Raw genomic sequence first — 23,601 nt, forward strand, 5'->3', positions numbered from 1 at the left:
GTTTATAATAAAGACAGAAAAATTTATTTTATTATAGAGAGATGTTTGAATTTTAAATAAAGGTTTGTGTGACCTTGTTTCGCAATACAATTTTGAATATGTATGAAGTTTGTTAGAAAGCGAAGCAAATTCCTTCTAGAACATCTTCTGAGAGAAGGCAGATTATAAAGAGTATCGGATCTTATATCATGTGTAAACTGGCCATTTAGAAGGCCTACAATGTGAAGCCCTAGCTAATTTTCCCGCTAGGAAGAGCCACCCTAATATACATTTACAATGTTAACTGTTTGTTATTGATTTTTATTCTCGAGTTGTTATTGCTTGTGTTGTTGTTGTTGCTGTTATTGTTTAGTGTATTTCCTTTCTTTTCATTGTATTGTACGTTGGTCCTTCATTCATTTGTAATTTTATGTGTATAAAATATTAACTTTGTATATTCAAATATGCTCGTATGTTAATATTGGATTTTGTACACTCAGAGATTTTGTACACTCAGAGAATTGTAAAACAGCGCTGCTGTTTTACAATTAGTAAAAAACTTGAGCTACTTATTAAATCACTTTTAAAAATGCACTTCTTATACTATGTAGTAGGGTATTCAATCGATTAACCGTTAATCGGTTAACCGATTAATTTTGGACGGTTAACTGTTCGAATAATTTAAAATTGCTGATTTTCAAATAACAAATAAACCGATTAATTTGTGTCGATTAACCGAAATTTTTTTTTTCCATTTCAATTCAAATACAAATTTCAAATTAAAATTATATATTTTTTCAAACATCCAAGAAAAATGTTTAGTGAGAATAACAACTGACATATTTAATTTACATGTATTTGAAACTTTGTTTGCATTTACATGTTTATTTTTTATTTTTTTTATTTTATTTTTATTTTATTCAGTAATAAAAAGCCAATTTGGCCAAAATAATATTACATAGTAATACAATAAACCTAAGTATAAAAAGGTTTAAATATTCATTAAATTTCATATTACAATACTTTCAAATGGGCAGAACTTAACGAAACTATCAAAAGTATTCAATATTTAAAACAATCCGATGATATAACGAAATATTTGATATACTTAGAAAAAACTAAAAAAGCTGAGATATTGGATATTCTTTATCATGCTTTCGATTTCTCCAACATCTACAATCATCGAGAGAGTTTTTTCCAAGTCAAGTTTTATTAAATCTAAAGAAAAAAATCGTTTAAGAGGAAAAAATTAAATTATATTCTTTTTTTTAAAACATTATTTCAGAAGATCTCACTAAAATCCTAAAAAAAATTTAGTTTTTTGTATACAAATGGATCTAAAATACCTTATTTGCTATTATTTTTTGGTTGAATTGTTATGGTTTTGTTTGTTTTTTATGTTTTTGTACCCAAAATTCGTGGTTGTATTTTCAATGTAAAATTAAAATAGACATTATTCGGTTAATCGAATAATTTTAAATTAACTGATTATTAACCGAATAAATCTAAACCCCGATTAATTATTTGCTCGGTTAACCGATTAAACTAGAAACCCGATTAATTGAATACCCTACTATGTAGTAATGTAAAGAAATGTATATCAATTGTATGCTAGTAAAGAAAAGCAATTTATACAAAACAATAAACTATATATTTTCTTTGAACTAAATTAAGAATAGCGCTGTATTAAATAACATTACAATCTACGCAGAGATATATGTACATAGCTGCTTAGTTTTTCCTTTTTCTATTATCGTATATTACAGCAAGACTTTTCAACGATTACACTGTGCACGAAATTGACACTTTTTTCTGTCAAGAAGGGCACCTAGTGGCATAAACAAACTCGGGTACGCTGAATTTAGTGGTGCTAACCGTTTTTATACCCTACACCACCATAGTTGAGAGGGTATAATGCATTTGTGCAGATGTTTGTAACGCCCAAAAATATAAGTCTAACACCCACCTAAAAGTATACCGAACGACTTAGATTCACTTTCTGAGTCTATTACACGATGTCCGTCCGTCTGGCTGGCTGGCTGTCCATGTAAACCTTGTGCGCAGAGTACATGTCGCAATTTTAAAGATATTTCGATAAAACTTGGTACATATAATTTTTTCGGCCAGAGCCTATTGAAACTGGCTGAAATCGGTCCATTATTTCACCTAGTCCCCATACAAATGTACTCCCGAAATTGGACTTTATCGGTCATAAATGTTTAATTTATACATGTATCTACACAAAATTCACTCCAAATAAGTTTTATATATATAAAATTCATGTCACCAATTTTTTTTACGATTGGTCCATAATTACTCAAAGCTCCCATATAGACCCGCTTCCGAAAATCACTTTAACGTGCATAAATCTATTAAAACTATGGGTATACACACAAAATTCAACATAAATATAGAAATAAATCACAAAACCCAATTTCATGGTGACCAGTCTATAATTGGTCATAGCTCCCATATAAGGTCCACTTCCGAAAATCACTCACGAATATAAATTATTGATATTTTAAAAGAAAATGTTTTGCTCATTTACTTAGTGTAGGGCCAAGCCCGACCATATAATACAAAAAAAATTTTGGCAAAAAAAAAAAAAAAAAATTTGGCAAAAAAAAAATATTTTTTAGCAAAATTTGGAAATTTTTGTTTTTTAAAACGGCATTAAAATTTGGAAAATGAATCTACGCTGTTAATTTTTTTAAGCGTATAGAAAACAAAGTTCCAAACAAAAGAAGCTGTAAATGATTACAATGTGTTCACTTTTGATTTTATAAACGAAAGATGAAGCAAATATTCCCTAATAATATTTTAATATTTTTCCTATATTTTTGCAAAAAGTCTTCTACAAATTCCTTTATTCATAAAAGTTGTATACATTTTTGAAAAGAAGACACAATTTCCTATATGTTGATATATAATATATATATCTTATCTTTTCCAATAGTCAAATTTATGTATTCAAAATCAACAACAAACAGAAAATTTACAGAATCTCGCCGTTTTGTAAAAACTGCACTGCATTGTCGACTATTAAAGTACAAAACATAGAACACTGCAAAATGTAGCTAATTACTACGAGTTATGTATCTTATCTTTTGTGAATAAAATTAAAAGTTGTGGAATATTTTTCTACAAAATTATTTTTTTTTTGCCAAAAAATAATCTATATTTATGAAACTACTACGAAAATTAAAAATATGTTAAGTCTTGCTTAAAGGTAATTTTATTGCGAAGTTTCGTTTTTGAGTTATGCGAGTATATGTTATGCAACCTCCTCCATTTTCGAAATAACAGTATATCTCTAAAATACGAGCACCACTGAATTCAGCGAACTCGTATTAGTTTAAGCCACTGGGTGCCCTTCTTGACAGAAAAAAAGTGTTAATTTAGTGCACCGAGAATTTCAATGTCATTGATAAAATCATTGATGAGACATATCTTAAAGTAGTTCTTTTATTGGGTAAAACACCAATGAATTTAATTGTATTAGAAGTATTTAACAACATGTTAAGAAATATATTTTTTGTATATTTCGGTTTACTAGTGATAAATTAGATCCAAATCATTGAATATGTAATGTAATTGATTACAACATTTTATCATTTTGTAAGTTGTGAAAAATATCAGCTGTAGAATATTTCAATCATTAATGACTAAACTGATAAAAAACGGAAAGCTACTTTGAATGAAATGAAAATGTTGTGATTTTAGAACTACTTCTTATTTGTTTGCTGGGTAGTTATTGTATCTGATGCATTAGAATCGAAAAAATCGAAGAGGATCGTAAAACTAGAAAATTGCATTGAAAGTTTGACAAATACCATAAATTTTGCCATTAGGAAGGCAAGCCACCGGTAGAGGTATAAAGCCCTTTAAGGAAAGTTGACCGTACCGTAGAGGAAAAGGCTAAACAATTTGCAAATCACTTAAGTACAGTATTTCAACCGAATTCGACAACACCCAATTTTGAATTTGAGAAGCCACTTTTGATAATTCTTTCTAATTATTGGCTTTAGAAACAGCATGTGGACCATTCCTTCTACATGAACCAGGTTTTCTATCAACGGACAAGTTCTGCCGATCAGTTTGACGGCAGACCTTGGATTGTTTGCCAACTTTTTGTAGAACCAAGTTTGGTTTTGTTGAAAATATTTAATAATTTTCGTACGCGCTTTTTTCACGTCACGCTTTTAATCAGATTAACAACAAATGAACATAATTGACATTAAATACAATAACTAACATGCTTTACAAAGATAAACTTGGGTTAAAAGTTGTAATGAAAAACGTGTATCAAAGAAACCTTAGATCTCAGTCCTTACTATCTATAAGCCCAGATGACAGTAACAAAGTTATCAAAGAGAATATAATATTGAAGAAAGCACCAGGAAAAGATTCAGTAACACCTATTTTTAAAAAAATAATGAACCTGGTCTTTAAACTAGGAGTTTTTCCGACAATTTGGAAAACTGCTTAGATAATAATGATACCAAAGCCAGTTAAAGACTATATCGTACCATCCAACTATAGACCTATTAGCTTACTTCCTTGTATGTCAAAGCTATTCCAAAAAATATTCCAAAAGAAAATCATACCATTTTTAAATGAGAATAATATCATCCCAGTTCATCAATTTGTATTCCACAAACGCCACGAAACTATCGAACAAGTTAATCGTATAACTGGAGAGACAAGAAAATATTTTGAATTAAGGAAATATTGTTCTACAATATTTTTCGACAAAATATGACAAAAAATGGAATCTTATCTATCGGATCGTTTATTTACAGTTAACCCTCTAACCCCCATGAGTGTCTCAAGGCATGGATTACAAAACACCAATTATCTCAGCTGTTTTGTGAGTGATGTCATAATTTTAGCACGTGAAATTTTGTGTGTAATTTTTATTTTTTTTAATCAAAGTTTTACTAACTTTTAGTCGCCCGATCTATTCGAAATATTTTTTATTAGTTCTTTTTCATTAGTTTTTCAATATTATCGTATTATAATTATTGTTTTTTAGACCTAAACCGGCAACAATGCCCTGAGGCACTCTTCATCTTTTTGCACTTGGTTCCTAAACTTAATTTCCAAATTAGTTTCTGAAGCCTGTTCTGAGTTTATTTGGTCTTAAAATCCCCTAAAAAAATTATTCATCAACTTTTTTTTAGCTTTTTAAAGTTTGCGGGTTAGAAGGTTAAGTACAGCGATCATGTGCCAAGAAAATATGTATATGATTGGAGCAGGCGTGCCACTTGCCGTTCTTGGACCTCCGATCGATAAAATAACTAATTCTACATTTGCTGATGCTGATGATGATAGACAATTGAATGACTACTTCATACAAGTGGAGATATGGTTGAAAAAGGCGAATGAGTTGAAGAGGCTAATGAGTTAAAAAGTAAACATGTTACGTTTGCGCTAAGGTGGGGAACCTGTCACACTTAACAATGTTAATATACCTCAGTCCGACTATGTAAGATACTTTAGTATTGACTTGGATATAAGCCTTACTTGACATGTTCATATAGAAACCAAGATAATTTTAGTTTTATTTTTGGTATAAGATTAAAATACTTAGGCAGGAATTATATAAGGCTGATTCAATAAATAAATATAAAGTTAAAAAACATTAAACGTAGAACTAACGGTAATTAAATGAGAGCAACAGATTCTTATCTGAACAACATTTGAGTAACAAGTATTCTAACCAGAATAAAAAGTATGTGCCGTTATCATTATGACTGGTGCCTTATTAAGGAGCTCAAATAAAAAATTTCAGGGACCGTAAATAACGGTTATCCAGAAAATTTTAAATCAAAAAATCTCTATTTTAGTGTCAACGAATTCCAATAGATTCGTATTGACGTGCTCTTTCAGAATCTATGGTGATATTAAAAACATGATCTCAACTGCACAGTTAACAGTTATTTTTCAACATAAAAATAAAAGTTCGCATGAAACACTTAAAAAAGGAGTCATATGAAGAAAAAAAACTCATTTGATAAATAAATAAAAGTATTTTCATTTATTTTCTACTTTTTTCAGTATCTTTATTTATTGAGTTTATCTGATATATAATTCAATAATAGGAATCAAACAATAACAAATTAAAATCCGACTTGGTTTTATTTTAATGAAAAATTATTCAATTGCAATGCAAGGGGCTTTACAAATTGTAATGATCAATTTACATAAAATGAGTTTTATTTTAAATGAATTTTATTTAAAATCAACAAAATCGTTCTACAATGTCGATTTTTTACCTATTTTTGACCTACAGTGGTGGCCAGCTATTTAAGACAAATACTTGAATTTTTTTCATCAACTGAATTTTAAGTGCGATAGAGCTAAAACAAAAGGACCTAAGGGTATAAAATTTATTATTAATATTTCTAGTTTCTCAAAAATGTTCGGAAAAATCGGTACAACATATATGGACAAAAATATGTGGAAATACGTTAACCCTCCTCAGCGAATATACGCTGTTAATAACATGATATGACCGAAAGTAATGGAACTAAAAATACGAAATTTGGTCCGAATATTGTATAATAATAAAACTATAATGATATAAATGTTAAAAAATATGTTTATTTAAAAAAAAAAAAATGTTGGTCAAGTTGTAGAAAAATCTTATGTGTTCGTGGTGAATATGTATAATTTGACACATTTGAATTAAATACACTTGTGTGTTAAAACAGTCCTCATGCTTACATATTTGTGGAAATATTTGAATAAATAATTGAGAATCACATGGAATTTAGCAAATAATGTTTGTCTTAATTACCTGGCCACTGTATATCTGGATTACTAAGACATTAATATAGACAATATGGATATCTAATGATAGATATTTCAAAGACTTTTGCAATGACATACATAAAACCATAGTAAATTGGACCTACAATTGGTCAAAATCCGAAAAAAATATTTTTTAACCCGATTTTTTTTCACAAAAAGTTTTTTTTCGCTAAATATTAAAAAACAAATTGAAAAAACAAAAAAAAAATTTTAAATTTAAAAACAAAAAAAAATGTTTTTCCAAAACATAAAAAAGTGCGCAAAAAATAAATTTTGTTTAACTAAAAATATTTTAAATTTTTATATTGAAGTATAATTTGGTGAAGGGTATATAAGATTCGGCTCAGCCGAATATAGCTCTCTTACTTGTTATACCCTTCACCTTCGTGAGAAGGGTATATATAAGTTTGTCATTCCGTTTGTAATTTCTACATTTTTCATTTCCGACCCTATAAAGTATATATGTATATTCTGGATCCTTATAGATAGCGTAGTCGATTAAGCCATGTCCGTCTGTCTGTCTGTTGAAATCAATTTTCTGAAGACCCCAGATATTTTCGGGATCCAAATCTTCAATAATTCTGTCAGACATGCTTTCGAGAATTTTGCTATTTAAAATCAGCAGAATCGGTCCACAAATGGCTGAGATATGAGGAAAAAACCAAGACAACATCGATTTTTGACCTATTTTTTAGTAAGTTGGATCTACAATGGGTCAAAATCGGAAAGAAAAATTTTAACCCGAATTTTTTTTTTTTCCAAAAAAATAAATTTAAAAAACAAAAAACAAATTTTTTAAAATTTAAAAAAAAAAAATTTTAAAATTTAAAAAAAAAAAAATTTAAAATAACAATCGAAAAAATTTTTTTTTTCCAAAAAATGAAAAAAAACGACTTGAAAAAAAAATTAAATTTTGTTTACCTAAAAATATTTTGAAGTATAATTTGATGAAGGGTATATAAGATTCGGCACAGCCGAATATAGCTCTCTTACTTTTTTTTTAGAATGGGAGAAAAATGTGGAAAATTAAAATGCGAACTTGTAGCAAAACAGTTAAGATAAATGAATATCCGTTTCTGTGTCATATTAAGTGCAACAGTTCATTATAATTTCCTCTTTTATTTGAATTTTCAGTTTCGTTATTGGCTCTAAAAGCTAATAAGTCCTTTCATTACTTGACGGTTTTCAGAAACCTGTTCAATATTTCTTGGAAGTGAAATTAACATTTACTGAAGGTTTGTGATTTTTTCCCTCAAATTATTATTTTCTTATTTTACTTTCATGTAGTTTTAGGAATTTTCCCCCCCCATTGTCATTTACTACATTACATTTATACAATTCTGTGAATTTGACGCTAGAATAATACAAAGAACCTACATTTTGCTGCATTATTCAGTTCTAAAAGTAAATTCCTCGTAGGAGTTAAAACAACATAACAATATAAAATGCTTAAGAATACATTCAGGAACTTATTTATGAAGAAGATTAGGCACTGGTGCTTCTTGTTTTTAAAAATACGAACGGTACTCAGGAGAGCTTTTGATTGCTGTAAAATATTGTTAACACAGGTTTCAACATGAACATGAAACTATAATTTTTCCATGAGGTTAATTTTTTTCTTTTGTTATTTTATTGATGCACACGCAGAGACATGAACTATACATTAGGGTGGCTTTTATTTTACACCTTTGGATATGATTTTCGGAAGCTCCCAAGGTTTAACATTTTTCTGCGTCATTTAAAAATCAAACATGAACAAAAGTTTCAACATTTAATTTAAAAAATAAAAATCTAATTGAAAATAGTTTTTGTATTTCATTTAACCCGAAATGTTTTTAACCATAGTGTAGAACTTGAGACGCAACTGAGATTAAGCTAAGAGTCAAAATAATCACTCTCTCCAAAATTTTATGGCTGACACAAGTAAAAACAAGTAAGAAAGTATGGTCGGTCAAGCCCGACCATATAATACCCTACACCAAGTAAATGAGTAAAAATATTTTTCTTTTCAAATATCAATAATTTATATTCATGGGTGATTTTCGGAAGTGGGCCTTATATGGGAGCTATGACCAATTATGGACCGATCACCTTGAAATTAGGTCGTGTGATTTATGTCTATATTAAATTTAACTATGTTGAATTTTGTGTGTATACCAACAGTTTGCATAAATCGCTTAATGCACGTTAAAGTGATTTTCGGAAGCGGGTCTATATGGGAGCTATGACTAATTATGGACCGATCGTAACAAAATTTGGTGACATGAATTTTGTATATATAAAACTTATTTGGAGCGAAATTTGTGTAGATATATAGATAAATTAAACATTTATGACCGATAAAGTCCAATTTCGAGGGGACTTTGTATGGGGGCTAGGTGAAATAATGGACCGATTTCAGCCAGTTTCAATAGGCTTCGTCCTTGGGCCGAAAAAATAATATGTACCAAATTTGATCGAAATATCTTCAAAATTGCGAACAGTACTCTGCGCACAAAGTTTACATGGACAGCCAGCCAGCCAGCCAACCAGACGGACGGACATCGTTTAATGGACTCAGAAAGTGATTCTAAGTCGATCGGTATACTTTAAGGTGGGTGTTAGACTAATATTTTTGTTACAAACATCTGCACAAATGCATAATACCCTCCCCACAATGGTGGTGTAGGGTATAAATACATTGTTTTACATCAGAGATGTGCAAAGCTAAAACTGTATTTGTGTTGGTGAGCGAAAGAGAGCTCCACTGAATGAAAAGTATAGTGAACGAAAAAAAAGATGCCAATATTTTTAAGGCTTTATTTGTTAATAATAATCACGACAATAATATGTCGGCGACATATTATTATAGCTCATTAATAGAGACTTCGATATTAATCATTTTCGACAAATTTGTAAATATTTAAAATACTTTTTTGCTTATTTTATTACGTTGTTTTGATTAAAATCATTTCAAATCTGAAAAAAAAAATGTTCACAGAAGTAAATTGAAGTGAAAGAAGTAAGAGAGCTATATTCGGCTGTGCCGAATCTTATATACCCTTCACCAAATTATTCTTTAAAATAAATTTTTTTAAATATTTTTAGGTAAACAAAATTTAATTTTTTTTTAATTGTTTTTCAAACATTTTTTTTTGAAATTGTTTTTTAATTTTTTTTAAAAAAAGTTTTTTCAAATTTTTTTTTAATTTTTTTTTGGAACAAAATGTATGACAAAAAAAATTTTTTGATGAAAAAAAAATTCGGGTTAAAAAATATTTTTCCCGATTTTGACCCATTGTAGGTCCAACTTACTATAGCCTTTTCTACATCGTTGCAATGAACTTTGAAATGTCTATCATTAGATATCCATATTGTCTATATTAATGACTTAGTAATACAAAAATAGGTAAAAAATCGAGGTTGTCCCGGTTTTTTGCTCATATCTCCGTTATTTATGGACCGATTTTGCTGATTTTAAATAGCAAACTTCTCGAAAGCATGTCTGACAGAATTATTGAAGATTTGGATTGGGGTCTTCAGAAAATTGATTTCAACAGACAGACAGACGGGCATGGCTTAATCGACTCCGCTATCTATAAGGATCCAGAATATATATACTTTATAGGGTCGGAAATGAAAAATGTAGAAATTACAAATGGAATGACAAACTTATATATACCCTTCTCACGAAGGTGAAGGGTATAAAAATAAACAAAACTTCAATGATTTTTTATAGTTCGAAATACATTAAAAAATCCAATTATTTCTTTCAGTGATCATGAACAAAAATTAAAAAAAAAAATAATACACCCGCTTAGCATGTTCATTCGTCGCTGTCTCAGTGACTGCAAAATCAAAAAGAATAAGAATATATGTGTGATTGGCTTGCCCAATTATGGTATGAAATGGGCATCTCTCTTTTATATGTATTTTGTAGTTGTAAGACTTGGGTTTTTTTGATTGAGATAATAATTTTGAAATTTTTACAAAATAAAATGGATTTAGCACACTTTAGCATATTTATAGTTATTAAATATTAACCAAAATATTTTTACGTTGACCAAAACAATTTTAGACGGAGAACAATTTTAGATTTTGGGTGCAAATAAGGGCCACCCTACTATACATACATTCATTCCATAAAATATCAGACATTTAAATGGAAAGTTTTTGTTTTTGTCTTGAACATTCTAGTGCCATTCTTTTGTTGTAGTTGGTATTTCGATTTTTTTTTACTTTTACTAATGAATATATGTATAAATGAATGAATGAATAAATGTATAAACATAGATACATATGTATCTATGTACTTACACATGTACTTATTTATTTGTTTGTTTGTTTATTTGCTTTAGTTAGTATGTGTTTGTTATCAAGTGCGTGTTAGATTCCATGTAAATTTGTGTTTGAAAGTGTCCTTGTGTGTTTGTGAGAAAGTTTTGTTCATTTGTATGGAGATATTTTCATTAGAATCTTTACCCACAGGATTTAATGTTTTACTTTTGCTTTAATTTGCATACTTTTTTTCGTTCCTTTAAAGGGTAAATAATTTTGTTTTTTTTTTCTCAAAAGGATTGTATTGCTTTTGAATTAAAAATTACAAATAACAATAAGAATTGTTTGCCCTTAAATTTTGCCATGAACTACATACAATATATTTTACATATACATAGTTTAAAGTTGAATAACTTTTGCTAAGGATATACCATATATTATGTATTTAAAAAATTGATTTTTTTCCCTTGAAAACTGAATAAAAAACAGCATTAAATTTCAAAAGGCTAAACACAAAATTGAAAATCCAGCCAAAACAATCTTATTAATATTTAATAAGTTGAGGTATCGAATTATTTAATCTGCAAAATCCAAACAATTATGCAGGAAATATCTTTTATACAGAATGAGCTACTAAAATTTACATTTTGCTAAAACAATATGACAACATTTTTTCTCGGAAAAATGTTTCCTATATTTAAGTAACATCCCAATAAACAAGATAACGATATGATAGCGAATACGATTATGAAAACATATTTTGTTATTTAATACAATATTCAGGCCGTATTTTTGTAAGCTAATTACAACAACATTATGTAATTTGCTCAGCATATTTAATTACAAATGTTTACATGTGATTTTTTTAACATTAATTTTATAATTTTAGAAACTACATTTAATAACACTCAGCTACAAAATGACACTTTTTGTCAGAACTTGAAAAGCGACCTAATGGGGGTTATAGGTCTAGGTGAGGACATAATAAAACCGTTTTGAAAGATTTTGAAGCACCTTCAAAATTTTGAATTATTTTGAAAAAACTGTTTTAGGGTAGGCGTAGTTCTTTAGTACCTCTAACCCACACATTTTTAGACCGATTTCAAAATTTTAAACAATTACGTATAGACAAAGGATTAAGCTTTCCTTTTATGTAGGCATAAAATGTATATTCCAAGAAATTGTTTAAGTTTTTATAAAAATATTAATTTTTTTTTATTATTTTCTTAGTAAGTAGTATTTCAAATTCATCAATAGTTATTTAAAATTTTTTCTATGAAAACAAAATTTTTTTTGCACACTGTATTAAAAACAATTTTATATAGACAAAAACGTGACATTACTTATTAAAATCGGTTTATATTTGCAAGAATTATTAAACATTTTCGAAAAAAGTTCAAAAAAATTACCTTGTAAGTAAATTAAAAATTTTACAAATATTCTTTTTTGTATGTTTTTTTGTTTTTTTTTTATATGCGCTGGGGTGCGAAAATACTAAAAAGGTATTAATAAAAAGTTTAATAGCTTTTAAAGTTTTCATCCGATTTGAAAAATGAAAACCATGTCTTGTTAAGAACTAAATCTTTTTTATACATTGATATATTTTTTATAAGCTTTCATATCAAAATAATCTATGAAAGACGACTAAATTTAAAAAAATTGATAAATTTTGTTTTGTTTTTAGATATTCTTAGCAAAAACAATACTTATAACTTACAAATGTATCAAAAAATGCATGACATTTTAAAGCGTAATCAGTTTTCTTTCCAAGTCCGTTAATAAATTAAAAGTCGGACAAAAACGAACTGTGTTTAGGTTAAGAAGTCAACGAACATCACTGAAAACGGTTTTTTAGACTAACTTCTGAATTTGAGGGTGTTTCTGAAATTTTTAGACACAATTTGTAATATATTCAGCACACTAGGTCGTTTTCCAAGCTTTTTTCCATTTTAGCACCGTGTAATCATTAAAAAATTTATGGATTCGTAAACGCGATGCATTTTTCTCGAATAGGGCCAATTATCACAATATCGTTTTAAAATATAGGGTAGAACTAGAGACGCAACTGCGAGTAAAAATAATTACTATCTCCCAAATTTTATAAAAAAGCCAACTTGGTCCTACTAAAAGTTTGCCAAACAATCAAAGGTCAAACTGATTCCAATGTTATTAAACAGTATCGGTCCGTTGATAGAAAACCTGGTTCATGTGGATGTAATGGTCCACATGACGTTTCAAAAGCCAATAAATAGAATTATATACAAAAAATAAGATAGAATTTTCAAAAGAGTTCCCACCACAAAAAATAAATAAAATAAAACACATCCGGTAGTAAATCAGTCCGGTTAGCTCAGTAGTTGGACTATTTGTTACGAAAAGTTAAAGCCAATGCAGACTCTGCTAAAAGTGTAAACGCCAAAGACATAAATGATAAAACTGAAAAGTATAGTATTTTTTCAACGTTTTTACCCACACTACTCCACATTTTTGATAACAGCGGGTCCAAATATATCTCGACATTCTCCATTGGACTAACAACAACTGTATATGTCAACCAAAAAAAGGGTTATTTAAAAACCGTGACTGACTCCAAAGTTATATGTATTTGAATTTAAAAATTTTTAAAAAGGCTGTTTTTAGCTAGTTTTTGGTGAAAAAAGTACCTTTTTTTATTTTTAAGTCATCTAAAAAATGTCTAAGAAGATGTATAAGGAGTTTATACTTTTTGAATAACTAACTTTACACTAAATATTCTAAATGAAAACAAATTTAAAAATTGTTGATGCGGAGGTGACCACGTCCATTCAAATAACGCCAATTTTTTTATGTAAAATTCAACTTTACGGCAAAAAATTCTCAAATCACATAGTCGATATCAAAATATAGTAAACTATTTTAGATTCTAGATTATTTTTTTGTAAAGGGTTCCTATAACCCCGCTCCTGGTATGTATATTATTGCAAAAACACTAAAAAATACCATTTTTGGTATTTTTCAAAACTTTTTTGGGAATTGCGGGAATCCTGATTATAAATTTCAAAATTTGTTTTTATTTTTATTTAAAAATATTAATAAATAAGAAATAAATAATAAAACGCATTTTTTTCATAACTATACAACCTCTTTTTTCAACAAACAAAGACTAAATTTAAGAGTAAAACTGGTTATCATAAAATTTTTGATCCTTTGTCTATTTCTAACAAAATAAAAAAAATATTACAGAAATTCCAACAAACGAGTTAGATTTTAGCTTTTTTTTGCTAACGGCATGCCATTTCCCATACAAAACGTATGTACATACCCAGTTATGTTGCTGTTGACGTGCGTAAAGCAGTTCTGCTGTTGACATAAAGGTTAAAATTTATAGGCCAAAGACAGAGCAGGGAAATTGAAGTCAAATTTTATACAAAAAATTTACCAGCTGCATAATGGATGACGAAACGTACGTTTGGAAAATCTTTCGCAGCATCCGGGTCTATATTTTTATGTTGCCAAAGCAGAAAATTTTTCCAAAAAGTTCTTGGCATGGCAAGCAATATGCAGTTGCGGCAAAGTGCACTATAAATACCGAAATTTACATCAAGGAATGTTCACACAAGACTTCTTAATGTGTCCACTTATTTTTAGCATCCTGTCACTATGGTAAGCAAGGTCTTGAGTGGTACAAGAACAATAATGTGGTGTTTGTACCAAGAGATGCAAATCCTCCAAACTGCCTGGAGCTACGGCCAGTGCACTATAGGAAATTTTCCCCATTTCTTGGCCAAAATGAAAAATTTTAATTTTTGAAAAATACATTTTTTATGCTTTAGTATAAATAAAAATATAACAAAGTAAACATATATTTTTAAATTTTGCAAAAAAGTTGATTATTTGTCACTTTATCAGTTGTTTTATGTTCGATTTCTAAATAAGCTTTCATATAACGATTGAGTGCAGCAAATTTTGATAAAATTTCTAATAAAAGTTTTCATAATAAATATATAAAATTTTTAAAAATTAAAAAAATGGCAAATAATGTTGCAAGTGAGTACTTTATTAATCTATAGAGAAATCTTGGTGAACTTGGCTATTAGACCGATTAAATTGGAAAAATTAAAGTGAACTTACGATGAAATAATAAAATTATGAAACTGAATTTTATTTGGACTTACAAAAAAATGTTAGCAGATGTTAGTTATAACATCATAACAGTTCTTTAGGACAGTCAATTACCTACAGCATTTTTCATATTTCAGCTGCATATATTTGCATACTTTTTCAAAAAACGCATTGTTTCAGGTAAATACAGTGTGAAAAACTCAGAATTATTTAATGTATGGCATGAGAAATATGGTGAAAATGAAAAAAGAGCCGCCATATATGCATATTTCTTGTCACATATTGATGAAAGTGATTGTTCAGAAAATCTAAATCAATGTTTAGAGGAGCAGTCACGAATGTTTTGTGCAAATATAAAAACCAAATGGAGTAAAAGTTATAGGAGTTTAAATAATTTTAATAAACAACATGCTGTTTGGCTTAAATAGATAAAGTGCACCCTGCCCCCACTAAATTGAAGCCTGGTCGACCGCAATTAACATTTTGTCAATATGCTGAAATCTTATCCTATTTCTTTAGAAAATTACCAAACAGATGAAGAGCAATCGGAAAGTGAAGATGAAGAAATAGAATCGAGCGGTCTTTTGAACCCTTGTTTTTTAAATATGGTTGATAATTTAGAATTAGAAAATCAAATTGATGAATAAATTAAAATTTTAAACATAACTAAGTTTATTTTATTATCAAAAGTTAGTTTACACTCAAAAAACAAAATAGAAGAAAAGAATTTAGGCAAATACCTAAGAGTTACAGGTATGGACTGGATCCAGGAACATACAACCCGGTAAACACAGTTTGGAAGAAATTTTTAGTTAATTTTATTTTTGTCTTTGAATTTTTTTTTTCAGTGTATGGAAAAGTTTTAATGGTCCCTCCCTCCCTTTTAAGAGTCTTCAAAAATTCGAATCCAAAAAAATTATTTAAATCGGTCCAGCCGTTTGGCTGTAATTAATTATGGCCAAAAAATGGGGAAAATTTCCTATAGTGCAGTGGAGAGATATTGGGCTCTTGTTAAAAGAGAATTGCAGAGCACAAAAAATATCGTTTGGTTTATTGAGATAAGTTTTTAAAAGTATTTAGTTTGTTCAAAGTATTTTATATTGAGCAAATTAAATAGTTATTTAAGGCCACACAAACCCTTAATATATTTGAAATGGTTACATGGTTTTTACATTTGCCAATAATCAATACTCAGGGGATGACCCCTTCTCAAGCAGCAAACCAGCACTTTACTTTGATGTCATGGAAATTTGATGTTTGAAAAGGGAAGACATAATTGCGGACATTTCATAAAAAGTTTGTATTTTAACGCAGGAACCATAGTTTTTATCACTTCTGTCATGCAATCTGCTCCGTCACAAAGTGACAACAATTGCAAAATAAATATTAAAGATCAAAATTACTGGCTGTGTAGTAAAAACTAAAATTTTCTAACATATTTTAAAGACAATTTCAAAAATTACAACAGAAATAAAGGCTCGAATAACCACTGTGTAGATTTGATGCATCAAATATGGTACAATTGTGGTCCACATTTTAAATTTTTAAGTTAAATTGTGAATTTTTTTAGACGTTACCCCACATAATTAATGATAACTCAAAAAGGTTTAGGATATACTTAGATATTATTAAAATAAACTTAGAAAAATTAAAACTTTCATAACCTTTAATTGCGTTTTATACGGCTCAGTAGTTTTGGAGTTATAATAACAAATTGAAGACACAAATATATTTCATACTTGAAAAATGCAAATGAAAACACAATTGTTCAACAAGATCGGCCAAGAACTCTCTGAGTTATTGGTGCATATTCCATTCCCTTCGGAAGACATCGATTTCAGAAGTTGGTTCACTTGACTTGAAATCCCCCATTTATAACCTATGTTTGAGAAATTTGTTTTCTTTTAATCAAATTTGTGATCAATTAGAGTCAACATATGACAATCGTTTATTTGAAACATTTTAGTGCTAACATTGCTGGTGAATGCAAAAGAAACGGTTGTAAATTTGAAAACCTAAACCACCCTTGTGCTAAACAATTTAATGGTTTATTAAACTTTATTCTAATTATTTTTTTTATTCGTCAAATAAACTAATTTTGTCACATAAAAACCATTAAACACAGACACAATTACGCATATTAATTATAAAAAGTCATCGTTTTTTCAAAAATCGCATAAATAATTAAAGCTTTAATATTTAGGTTTTATTTGTTCGTGTAAGAGAGATAAAGATAAAGTGTATATAAAACAATATTAGACCTGCATTTAAAAAAATATTATTTTGATATTAAATTTAATTGAGATACTAAAACAAAACATCAACTAAATTTATTTTGAGGGCAGGTCTAATGTCAATATACAAATATAAATATTTAGACGTTAATAAGTGCTCACATGAATATAAATAAATAGAGGAAAATAACGGAAACGTCAAAAATATTTCAAAGTCATTTATTTAGTTAATTAGACCTACAAGTTGTCAGAAACAATAAAAAACTATTAATAATATTTTCTTTAAGTTTTCCTAATCCCCATTAGTTCTTCAAGGAATAATTAATTAAATTTTTTTCCTCCTGTTGATGTTGTTAGTTCCTTTTGTTGCTGTTGTTTATTTGTTTGTCTATATTTTTCAAATAACACGTACTTTGAAGCGTTAATAAATTAATTTTCCTTGAAACAGGCGATAAATACAAAAATATAATAATAATGAAAGCAACAGCAACAACATAAAATTATACAATATTGAAAAATACATGGGCAATCTGATAAGGTTGCTATTTCATTTTTACACCTTATACTGGGAATTATTCACAGCAGTCGGTAATTTGATCATATTTATCGACAATGACATCCATAATAGAATTATTACTTATATGGATGCTTATGTAAATTTTTTGAAATACCAATATTTTTAAGAGATTTATTTGCGCCCTTAGATTGAATTTCGATAATGAGAAATTTTGGAAATTTTCTTAAAAAAATTTTGCAATACAAATTTGAACTTAATTTTATATTTATACCGATATATTTCAGAAAGGTATTATTGAAATTGGTCTTATTATTTAAACAAGTATCGCTATGGCTAATCTTGCAGTAAAAGGTTTGTATAATAACTGACTAATTACAGTATCTTGGTCCACTTTTATAATAATATAGGGAGTACTTTTGGACCGAATGGATTCGATTTTTTTTTAGTTAGACAACTAAATTACTAATAATATACAAAAAAAATCAGAGCAATATCAATTATGGATCCAAAAATAAACGATTTTCAATAAAACAAGTAAGAGAGCTTTATTTGGCTGTGCAGAATCTTATATACCCTTCACCAAATTATACTTCAAAAAAATTTTTTTTAATATTTTTATGTAAACAACATTTTTTTTTCCAAAGTTGTTTTCTTGGAAAATAATTTTTGTCGAATTGTTATTTAAATTTTTTAAATTAAAATTTTTTTTTTTCAAATTTTTTTTTTCTGAAAAAAAAATTAGTTTTAAAATATATTTTTTCCGATTTTGACCCATTGTAGGTCCAACTTACTATAGTCTTATATACGTTGTTGCAAAGGTCTTTGACATATCTATCATAAGATATCCATATTGTCTATATTAATGTCTTAGTAATCCAGATACATATAGGTCAAAAATTGATGTTGTCCTGGTTTTTTCCTCATATATCAGCCATTTGTGGACCGATTTTGCTGATTTTAAATAGGAAACTTCTCGAAAGCATGTGTGACAGAATTATTGAAGATATGGATCCCGAAGATATCCGGGGTCTTCAGAAAATTGATTTCAACAAACGGACAGACATACAGACAGACGGACATGATTTAATCGACTCCGCTATCTATAAGGATCCAGAATATATATACTTTATAGGGTCGGAAAATTATATTGTGGAAATTACAAACGGAATGACAAACCCTTCTCACGAAGATGAAGGGTATATAAAAAACAATGAAAAACTTTAAAATTTTTGATGTTTTTTGGGCGAAAAGATAAAAACATGTCCTATTTTTCAAATATTCAGAAATTGACCTATTTTTATCGAAATATCGGGTCCATTCGGCCCAAAAGTACGTCTTATATTTTTAAAAGTGGACCAAGGTATGTCCAAATTTTAAAATTTCAATTTTGAAATGCCTCTAACTCGGAAATTATATCAGGTAAATAGCACAAGCAAGCATTTTTTACGCTTTCCAAAAATATAAAATCAGATTGAAAACAAAAAAATGTCACGTGTTTAAAAATTGTACATGTCGAAGGTACCCTACTTTGAGCTACATAGCGGCGTCCCTGGAGAATATGTAGGGCCCATTATAAGAAATTAAACTCGAATACCCTTGGCTACGCTCACGTCAAATTTAACCCCATCGGCCCAGCCGTTTAAAAATGCCAGATTTATTTCCAGCAGAGTTTGATTGTGCCCACTGTGTATTGATTGATACAATTACTTGTCAAGTTTTAGCTTCAATCGTATGACTTTATTGAATGTACATAGTTTTAACATAAACCGTAGGTCTCTATACAGTTCAGATTTAGCTTCAATCGTAGGTCTTTATTCAGTCCAGTTTAAATTTCTTTCGTTGGTCTATATATATTCCAGATTTAATTTCAATTCGTTATTTAATCCAGTTATCTATAAAAACTTTTCGTCTTATCCTCGTAAAAATACCCAAAACAAAAGCAAAAACATAATGAATATGAAAAACTTAGCTAATGAAATATGAAATTGTCTATTTACTTATGTATGTATAGATAAATGTATATTTGAAGTTGTATAGAAATATAAGTAGGTGAATGTATGTATGTATATCCTACATATTTCTGTGTGTGAGTTTTTTTTATCATTTTTGTTTCGTTTGTGTTGTAATAAATGCCGCAAATATCATTTATTCATGTCATTATGCTGTCATCAGTCACGCGAAATATTACAAAAAAAAAAACATCTTAACAACTAACGATACATTTCCCCTTCACACCCACCCTTACAAATAAGAAAATAATAATGAAATACGTTTCCAACCGTTAAATAGAGACTATGGAACACAGACACAATGGTAATACAATTCATATAATTCAAATATTTTTCAAAAGGACATAAAGCAAAATGAAGCAAGTCATATTAACTGAAGCCAGAGCGAAAAAACCGAGTTAACAATACGAGACAAACTAAATGTTCAGTGTGATACATTTTGTATAAAAAGCAAAAAACTATAAAATAAAGACAAGCGAAGGAAGCACAAGGTACTGATAGACATACAACATGCCAACTTGTTGCAAAAGTTCACAATAACAGTTGCAAAAAATACAAAAAATATGTATCAGCTGCAAGAATAAAGAAAATTAACAACTAAATTCTTAAATACACTTAGAGAAATATTGGGTAAACAGATTTGTCCCTATGTAAGTGATGCAAATTATATCATTATGGAATGTGACAATGTAGCCAGGTAACTCTACACAAACTATTTATATCCTTATGTAGTACGTAAGTGTGCAGATAACTTAAAAAAAAACATTTAAGTTTGATACCTCCTTTGCGAGATGATTTTTCCGACACTCAAACTTTCAGAGATTGAATCCATTTATTTATGAATTTGAAGAACGGAGTCGAAAATGTTATTATTTTACATATTACAATTTTGTACTATACGAAATTTCTCTTATGATATTTTTCATTTTTCTCTTAATTCTAATGATGCAAACAATTTGGAATCGCTGCCACTTTAGTTGTTATTGGCCTTATTGGCTACTATTAAGAACTAAAACAAAATGTGGTTTGAGAGACGGTCAACAAAAAATTAACCAACGGGATGTTCAAATATTGGATAATCTCCACATACCCTCTCTAATAAGAATGGGAAGAAGGTTCGTTCACCGAGCTCGCCGCATTTAAGGAGTAATATCTATGTCAGTTCTAAATTCTCGATAGACAACTCTACGGAGAATCAGATAGGAGATCAGTAGTGCGATTCACTAACTTTTATAACGATAATCGTATCGTTAAAATAAATATAACGAAAATTTATCGAATTTGCTATTCAGTAACATTTTTCTTCATCTTTTGTAGCTGGAACTATCTTTTGTAGCGTCTCTATGAATGTCGTTCAATGCTGTCATATACGAGCTGCGATCAAATGGATCCTGCACATACCTCTGTATGCTCTCCCCGTATTTTGTAAGGTCCTGTCTGACATGCCTCAGGCGAGACTCCAACTGCGTGATGTTGAAGTTTGGATGACTTTTCCGATGACATTCCAGAAGGAACTGTGAGTATTCCAACGACAGCCGGTTCTACGTACCGGAACGACCCGAAGATCATCGGCCAAGGGCTGTGAACCTAGCAACAACAACAATTGAAACTGTGTAAGCATTTCTGGTGAAACTGATACGACCGATCGAAACACAGGTGATATATGATGCAGCTCTTGCTGGTAATGTCAGAATGGCTGATATATATCCAAGGGATAATAAATATCCTACCAGATGGAAAATAAACTGTATCTTATATGCTCTTCAACGAGCTAAGTCGAAAAATAGGAAAATACTGTCGTCTACCAGATCTAAATACTGCTTCCCAGGCTAAGGATTGATAACAAACCCTTAACTAAACCCTTCCCAAAGTTTAAGGATGAACTAAATTAGTGGAACATTAACGAACATGACTGGCGGAACTCTACAGTCGGCAGAACGATCAATATACTTTGGGGAATCTAAAAGAGAGTAAAATAGATTCTGAACAGTGTGAGGAAGAGGACAAAACACTAGAACATTACCTATGCCACTTTGCTTTTAGTCGAATTAGAGCCGAAAACTTGAAACATATTTGTTGCTATGATTGGAATTCACAAAAAAATTGCATTGAGGAAACTAGGTTCTTAACCTAATATACCAAAGATTTTTAAGGCTTCTGAAAAATTTTGGAAGAACCTATCCTCAATAGCGCACAAAATACATATGTGGATAAACGAAATGGGTATGGGCCATACAACTTTCTACACAAACTAACCTAAGCTTTAGCTTCGAGCTAATACCAAAAGAAAGCTTAAAAATAATTAACAAAGTTTTCAAAATCACAAAAAAGAAATAGAAAATGATAATTGGAGAAAAATATTTAATCAAATCTGCCCCAACTTATGTCATTTGTTAAGTGCTGTTTAAAAGAATGATTATACAATATTTGGTTTCAGTCAAAGAAATTTCTACTTACGGGATTTTTATTAAAAATAGCTGTAATAAAATAATAAATTTCAACGTACCTGTAAATAGAAAAAAGTAAAGAAATATATTAGATTTCAATTAAAGTGTTGAGAAAAACAAACAAAAAAAAATTAAATCACATTTTGGGATATCGTTTCATTATTATAAATCGAAATATACTTATTTCCTCATGCTTCTTCATAACTTTTTCTGAAAGTGTATTAAGAAGAACCACAATAAGGACACATAATAATAACAACAAAAACATGAGTATTTTATTTTTGCCACCACTAATGTCAATTTATCCTGTTTGTATTTTGTGTACACTTTTTGTTGGCTTTTGTTTGTTTTGGATTTGTTGTAGTTGTTTGCTGTTATTGTTTATTATCATGTAACCCAACGTTGTTATTATAATTTGAGGCATGTTAACGAGCCAAAATGTTACAAAATTCCAATCATTTTGACAGTTTTTTGTCATTTCATATCCTCTGAGTGAACACCACCAACAACTGGCAACAACGGGCCAAACCCAGTAAAACAAACGAATAAACGAGTAAGAGAATACAACGACCAAAAGTCGGCAAACAAGTCAAAATGACAAACAATCAAGCATATAGTCAGAAAGACAGACGGAGCTGAGTAACTTTGGCATCAGGCCAAATTTGTCAAAAGTTGTATCTTAAAATAACGCAGCAGAAGTACTGACTAAAAAACAAGTGTTCTGACAAAAAAAGTAGGAACAGCAAATGCTGTTACAGCTGCTGTTTGTGGTTGGAATTATGCTTCCCATACCCCCTGACTACACTTTCCATAATTTTCACTTTGTGTGTATGTATGTGTGTATATTTGTGTCAATAACATTTAAACAAACTTGTACTTTTTACTCTCTAATGACCGATTGTTGAATACTCGTACAAGTTTTTTTTTGATGGTTTTTGCTCCTTGTCTCTTCTATTATTTTAACGTTATTATTTTTTGCCACTGCTGCTTTTACAATTATTACTGTTGTTGTAATATGAAAGCACAACTGTTAAAAAACTTAACAACAGCAAAACAAATTGTTACGTTCAACTACTTTTTTATGAGGCGGAAATTGATGATTTTCCATATTGATGATAACACATACAGACAGACGGACGGACGGACGAACAGACAAACAGTTGCACGAAAAACATCACTTGGTAAATATATATGCAGTATTATAAATCAGATTCTGTCAAAAGGTGAACAGTCAATACTTC

The 23,601-nt window shown here is 29.2% G+C and overlaps 1 protein-coding gene across 1 annotated transcript in view; it reads right to left on the bottom strand.

Annotated features, from left to right (window-relative positions):
- The window catches only part of beat-VII (beaten path VII), a 327,320-nt gene that overhangs the window by 138,047 nt on the left and 165,672 nt on the right, over positions 1-23,601 (bottom strand). The window lies entirely within an intron of this gene.

This window comes from Calliphora vicina, chromosome 1, assembly GCF_958450345.1.
Source record: "Calliphora vicina chromosome 1, idCalVici1.1, whole genome shotgun sequence".
Taxonomy (NCBI): Eukaryota; Metazoa; Arthropoda; class Insecta; order Diptera; family Calliphoridae; genus Calliphora; species Calliphora vicina.